Below are 8,155 nucleotides of genomic sequence, written 5' to 3' on the forward strand. Positions count from 1 at the left end.
GACCCAAAGAACGAATCTGTCCAGCAGATCGCATTAAACGCCACACTCCTGTCATGGGCGTCCACTGGATACGAAAGGGGCCTTGACTCTGCCAGCAATAGCGTTGAACTCAGGATGCCAGATTTCATCGCAGTAAACCTTCTTCTCGTAGTCTCTGAGATTCCAGTATGTTAACCCCGCTCGTCCTTGTAGTGACATAGATATTCATATCCAAGTGACTTTTCCTTCAATAGGTTTTTGATGTCACTTAGCGCATAAAGTAGACGCTGTACGTGAGGTGGCCCTGCGAGCTACTGCCGGGGCGCGGTTTTTGTTTTTGTCGTACTCGGGAGGAGGCCCCCCCGGGGTTGCACAGCGCTCTCGTCGCTCCCGTCTCGACAGTCCCCGAGGGTGTTGCAGAAGGCGGATCGCGCGATCAGGTGTTGTGGGCCGCAGGATACTGCTCAGCCCGCAGGAGGTCTCGCCAGGATCAGATTCTTCTTCTTAAGGCTTGAGAACCAACTTATCTGCCCACCGGCAGCACCTCCGTCACGCGCATCGTCTGCACGGGGAGAGAAGATCCAGGAGCCAGCCTTTTCTCGGTCTTGCTGTATCGCCCGAACGTCGCCGACGAACTGCACTGAGCCTTCGGCGTCGGCAGTCAGGGTGTAATGGTGGTCGAATATTTCCAAGAGGCCCATAGAGCGTAAACCCCTTTTCCTTCGCTGGCACGAGGCGATGCTGCACATCACTTCGCTGATGCACGGGTAGGTTGCAAACGCTGCCGTTGGCGAGCATGGCCGTGCAGGTTGCCGACATTTTTATGGCTTTGCTTCTGGCCAGTAAGCCAAAAGGGAGACGTTTTTTTGGCATTGGAACAGTTGAGGGCGAGGTCCCTTGAGATTTTCAGGTGGCGTCTCCACTTCGCTCCGGGTCGGGAGGCGGCCGCCCAAACCTCCTGCACGCGCCTTGCGTGAGGCCGGTGCCCCGCGAAGAGCCTGACAAGGACCTTGGTGACCGCCTCGGCGCAGATCTGATCCGGCTCGACGTCAAACGGCCTCACGTCCCCGGCCTCGGCCACGCCGAGTCGAGGGTGATGAGGGCGTCGCTTTGGGGGAGGGGCGGTGCAGGTCAAACTGGCCGGTAGGGCGTCGGTTTGGCGTCCGTGCCCGCCTCCCAGACTGCACGGAGAAGGCCAGGATGGCGCCGCCGAAGGCCGGGGACTTCTCCGAAGACCCAGGCAGAGCACGTCCTCGCCGTCCCGCTTCCTCGTCCGTGGCGTTCTCCGGCTCCAAGGTGTCGTCACGAGCCGCTGTTTTTCCCTCGCATGTGCACCTTCCCCCTGGTAGAAAGCGGAGAGGAAGATCACAAGAGAGAAGGGAAGAAAAAGCTCTACACCATCCTTAATCGAAGCAATCAACATACCGGTGCTTATGATGTATCACCTGAACAAAAGCACAAGACTACCTTCTCATCCTGAGGGTCGTAATACACGCACACGTAATGCCACTCGTTGGGCAGGAAAGGGTCGTCAGATCTGTACGTCGTCGAAGCATATTGCACGTTCCAAAAACCGACCCATCAATGCCTGACAGGAGACAGAAAGCAGCGTTATGAAAAAGCATTGTGGAAAAAAAGATATTCCACTTCTGCCAAAATTAACATATCTATATTACACGATAAAAAGCGTTGTTAGTTATAAAAAAGATGAATGCGCATTTTATTCAGTTTTAAAGGTAGTGATGAAATAATAACTGGCAGGAAAAAGAATTAATAGTGATAACTAAAGAAGCCAACACAATGAATAATAAATATACAATATATAGAATACGCAAACAAGAAAAAAAAAAAAATTATCAAGGCCGAAAGGTCGACGATGAGTTTTTGTCCTGCGCAAGGAAGGACTTAATGGCAAAATCCAGGAGGATAAGGAAGGGAAGGGAAAAAAAGGATAAATGAAATAAGCATAGCCTCGACCTACAGATTCTGAGTGACCCCTCCCACTCCATCCAAAAAAGCCGGTTTGCTTTTTTTTTTTTTTAAATTTGCAACCGGGGAAAAACGGAAACCCCTGTCCGTTTCAACTACGCTCCCCCCGCTCTAAACCAGCCCCTTTCGGCGGGGGGAAACCCCCCTTGCTCCTGGGGGGTTGCGTCGGTTGGGGGCCGCCGCTCGGGCCTCCGAGAACCCTTTGGGGGGCCCCCAAGCGGGGGCCCCGGGAAGGGCCCCCAGGGCCCCCCCGGGGGCTCCCCCCCCTTTGGGGAGCCTTTTTTTTATCCCTTCACTTTAGACCCCAAAAAACCCCCACAAAAAAAAAAACCATTTTTTACCCCTTTTAGGGTTTTTTTAAAAAAACCAAAATTTTTTTTTTGGGTTTAAACAGCCCCCAGGGTAAGTTGGAGGGGTGTAGATTTTTTTGTTTTTCCGTTAAAATTTTAATTTTTTGAAAGAAAACTTTTTCACCCGTAAAAACCCCCTTTTCCCAATTTTTTTATTGATTCATTCTTTTTCCACGAAAAATTTTTTTACTTTAAAGGCGAATTTTATAAAAAAATAATGGTATGGGGGAAATTAAAACCTTTTTAATTTATATATAGAATTTTGTTTAAAACCCCCCCGGATTCCCCCCCCACGGGGTTTTTTGGGTTTTTTTATGAGTTTTTTTGGGAAGGGAACCCGAAATTTATATTTTAAAAAAAAAAAGGGTATAAAATTTTAAAAAGGGGGCCGGGAATTCCATCTCGAAAACGTTTTCAAAAAAGGGCCCCAAATTTTCTTTAACCTAAACCCACTAAACCTTCCCCCTTTTTTTAAAAATTAGTTAAGAAAAAGTCAGTAGGTTTATGCGGGGAAATATAGAATCGGGGTTTTTTAAAGTCGACTTGACGCATTTTTGAAACTTTTAAATTGGAAACCCCTTTCTTTAAAAAACCCCCGGGGGAAAATTTTTTCTTTGTTTTTTCCGGGAAATAATCTTTAATTGTGTATAATTTCCCCAAAAAGGAATTTTAAACGCTGCTTACATTGTTTTTTTCCCTACTTGCTAAATTTGAAAACAAGGGGCCCGGGGGGGTTTCTTCCCCCCGGTTTTTCCAAAAAAGCCCCTTTTTTTCGGGGGCCCCCGGTAGTTTTGGAAAAAGTTTAAACCCCGGGGGTTTTTGTGAAAAATTTGGGTTTGATTTGGGGAAAACCCTTAACTAAAAGCTTTTTTAAAAACAAAAATTGTACAAAAAAAATTTAAATTTTTTAATTAAAAAATGAAATTTTTAATTATTTAAATTATATTTATTTTTTTAAAAAATTTAAAACCCGACCGATTGAAACCCGTTTTTTTTTTCCCCCTTTCCTTCCCAAAAAAATTTCCAAATTACCCCGGTAATTTTGTTTTAATTGTTGAAAAAGGGAAAAATTTGTTTCTTTTTAAACTGGGGGGTTTTTTTTAAATTTTTTGTTTAAATTTTTTGGGGTTTTATTAATTTTTAAATTTTAATTAAAAATTTTAATTTTTTTAAAATTTTTTAATTAATTTTTTTTTTTGGGGGGTTAAAAATTTTGGGAATATTTTTTTTTAAAAAATTAATATTATTTTTTAATTTTTCTTAAACTTATTAAAGAAAAACCCCGGCAAAAAATTTTATTAATAGGGGGTTTTTTTAAACAAAAACCCTTTTTTATAATATAAAGTATGATATTAAAGAATTATTCCTTTAACATCCGCCCCAAAAACCCCCCAAAAACCCAACAAAAAAACGGCCCCAACTGTTGAGAAAAAATTAATTATTTAAAATAAAAAAAAAAAAAAAAATTTATAAAAAAAAAAAAAATTTTAAAAATTATATTTTTAATTTTTTTTTTTTTTAAATTATTTGTTTAAATTATTTATTTTTTTATTTGTATTTTGGATGATATTAAAATAGTTTTTAAATTTTTTTTTTTTATTTTTTTTTTTTTGGGGGGCCCAAATGACTTGGTCTTGGCCCAGTTTTTAAGGAAAAGGTGGTTTTTTTAAAAACCCCCCTTCGCCTTGAACCAGATTCCTGGACGTTTGGGCCCCATGCTTACCATGGGGGATCCTTTCCAAAAAAAAATTTTTATTTAAAATTTTAAATAATTTTTTTTTTTATTTTCCGAGGGGTTAACATGGGCCCCCGATTCCCAAAATTTTTTTAATATTATTATTATAATATTTATATATATTTTATATAATTAATTATATATATATATTTTTTTTTTTTTTTTTTTTTTATATTATATTTTTTAATTTTTTAAATTTAAAAACTAAGTGTTGGGTTGTTAAAAAATAATAATATATAATAATATATATAAAAAAAAAAAAAAAAAAAAAAAAAAAAAAAAAAATTTTTTATTATATATTATATTATTATTATATTTTTATATAATATAATATTATATATAATAAAACACCAAAAAAAACAAAATACACACACACACACACCAAAACCCCACACACCAAAAACAAACAAATATAAAAATATATATATATATATTTTAAATTATATATATATATATAATATATTATATACTTATAATTTTGGTTTTTTTTTAAAAAAAAAAAAAAAAAAAAAAAATATATATATATATTTTAAATTAAAAAATATAATATTTTTTTTTTTTTTAATTTAAATTAAAATTTTAATAAATATTTTTTTTTTTTTTTTATTAAAAATATTTTTTTTTAATTATTATAAAATTATATATATATTATATTATATTTTCCTATTTTAATAGGGGGGTTTTGTTGGTTTTTTTTTTTTTATTAAAAAAAAAAAAAAAAAAAAAAAAATTTTTTTATTTATATATATATTTATATTATATATATAAAATTTATTATTTATTATTTTATTTCTAAAAAACAAAAAAAAAAATAAAAAAAAATTAAAAAATTATTATATATAAATATATTATATTTTAAAATATATATTTAAAATTTTATATAATAAATTTATAAATAAAAAAAAAATATATAAAATTATAATAATATAATATAATATATATAAAATTATATATTATATAATATGTTTTTGGGTGTGTGGGGGTTTGGGGGGTTTTGGTGTTTTTTTGTTTGTTTATTTTAAATTATTATATTTTTTATATATTATTTATGTAGTATGTTTTTAAAAATTTCCCCCAATATAGTAGATTGAAGCTATGTTTTAAAACTCCTTTTACCACCTACTTACTATCTTTACTCTCATCCCCCCCCCTTTCCTTCCCTAAACCAAAGCCGGGGGGTCCCCTCACCTGCCTTTAGCCCGCAAGGGGCCAGAGAGCGGGGCCCCCCAGCCCTGTTCCCCGTGTCTCCCGCCGCCTCCCGCCGCACACTGCGAGGGGCGAGCGAGCGAGGGCGGGGGGCGCGGAGACCAGGCGACGGAGGGCGGCTCTGATAGGCGGGTGAGCGGGCTGTGGCTTGGCGTCGAAGTGGCTTGGAAAGGTTTTCGTGTTTTCATTTGCTTCTTGGAAATTTTCCGCCGGCGGGGGAGGGATTTTTGGGACAAGCAAAGCGTTTTAAATTAAAAAAGCCAGGGTTCTTTAAATGGGTCCTTTCTGTGAAATTGACGTTGACCCTTTTAAAGGACAGTAAAGAACTAATAGCATTACACCACACCCAAACCACACCTACTACACAAACACCACACATACACAAAACACACACACAACACAAAAACACACCACACACCCAACAAATATATATAATAATTTTTAAAATATATTATATATATATAATATAAAATTTTTAAAATATAATAATTATATATATATGTATATATAAAATTTTATTATGTAAATAAAAATATTATATATATAATTAAAATTTTATTTTATTATATAATATATATATATAATATTTTTTGTGTGTGTGTGGTGGGGTGTGTTGTGTGTGGTGTGTGTTTTTTTGTGGTTTTTTATAATATATATATATATATATATATATATATATATAAAAAAGTATAAATTAATATTTATTATTTATTATATATATTAATATTAATATATATATAAAAAATATATATTATTATTATTTGAAAAAAAAAAAAAAAAAAAAAAAAAAAAAAAAAAAAAAAAATATATATATATATATAATAAATTTTTAAAATTTATATAATTTTATATTTTATTAATATATAATTTTATATATATATGTGTGTGTGTGTGTGTGTGTTTGTCCGTCTGTTTGCAACCAAAGCACAGAGGCATTAGCGAGCAATGCAATATTCCACTCACGATAAAATTAAGTACATCACGCCTGCAACTTTTGCTCCTGTTGCAAATAAGAGTCAGCCACGAGTTCTTATCGTTCCTCCTTGTTCTTTGTTCTTTGTTTCATTGCAGCTGGGTAAAAATTTTAACACGTCTGTTAACAGGTCAAACCCGATTTTTTTCTTCACCCCACACCCACCAACACCAACACCACACACACACCACACACACACCCAACACACACACAACACACACATTTATATTATATATTATATATTTAAAATATATAAATATAATAATTATATATATTCTTTTATATATCCCATTTTCTCTGTCTCTGTCTCTGTCTCTCTTTTCTCTCTCTCTCTCTCCCTCTCTCTCTCCTCTCTCTCCTCTCTCGTCTCTCCCTTTTTTTTATATATTTTATATAATATATATATATATATATATATATATATATAGTTTTTATATACATATATATATATTTATTATATATTTAAAATATATAAAAATATAGTTTTTATTTTATAATAAATATAAATTTTTTTAAAATAAACATTGTGTTATTTATGTAATTATTTTATATATTTATAATATATAAAATATTATATATATTATATATTTTTATATATATATATTAATAATATAATATATGTATATATATTATATATTAAAAATATATATTATATATTTTTTAAATTTTTTTCCCTATATAATATAAATTTAAAATTTTATATTTTTGTATATATTTTTATATTATATTATATATAATATATATATATAATATAATTAAATATAACACATCTCTCTCCTCTCTCTCCTCTCTCTCTCTCCCCCTCTCTCTCTATATTATTTTATATATATTATATAATAAATATATATATATATAAATATTATATATACATGTGTGGTTTTATGTTTTATTTATATATAAAATATATATTATAATATATATATAATATATATATTAATTTTATATATATATATTATATAATTTTTATATATATAATATATATATATATAATTTTATATTATATATATTATATATAATTATTTTATTATTAAAATATATAAAGGGTTCCCCTTATTATTTTTTTATACCCGGAAGTGTAAAACTTTTTAAAAAAATATAAAAATATTTTGGAAATTTTATTTTTAATTCCCCCCAAATTTTTTTTTAAAAAAAATTATTTATTTAATTGGGTGGTTTTGGGTTTTTTGCCCGGTATGGGATATTTTAAAAATTTAAAATAATAATAAAATAGGGTTTTTAACCCCCCCATAAGGCTTCTTCACGCAACCGGGGGGGGGCCCCTGGGACGCCCGGGAAGTGTAGGATTGTCCCTGTCGTGGAGAGCTTGTGGGGCAGGCCCTGCCTTTCGCTTTTCCAGAGGCCCTCGACTGGGGAATGAGGCCATGGCCCCGCGGTTTTTTCCCATTTTTTGGGCTGCTGTAACCACACTTTACAAAAATTTGGGGGGGGGTGGAGGTTTTTGGGGTTGGTTTTGTTGTGTGGGTTTGTGGGGGGGTGTGGGTGTGAGTGTGTGTGTGATATGTGTTTATTCCCCCTGTTTTGGACCTGCTGTTCTTTTCCCATTAATTTTGGTTGTTTGTTTAATTTTTTGGTGTTTTTTGGTGGGTGGTGTGGTTTTTTTTTTTGTATTTTTGTGAATTGGTTTTTACTCGGGGCAGGAAAGGTCTTGGCCCCAAGTCCCGGTTCAATTTGTTTAAATTAAAATTTTTTGGTGTTTTTTTAAAAATATATAAATTTTTTTTTATTTTAATTTAATTTTTTTTAAAATATCAAAATATTTTTGCAAATTTGGTTCTATATGTAAAATTATATTTATATATATATATATTTTATTATATTATATTAAAATAATATATATATAAAATATATATATATATATATTATATTTTTTACATATTATATATACATATAATATTGCTATAA

The sequence above is a fragment of the Penaeus monodon genome, chromosome 14 (assembly GCF_015228065.2).
Source record: "Penaeus monodon isolate SGIC_2016 chromosome 14, NSTDA_Pmon_1, whole genome shotgun sequence".
NCBI lineage: Eukaryota > Metazoa > Arthropoda > Malacostraca > Decapoda > Penaeidae > Penaeus > Penaeus monodon.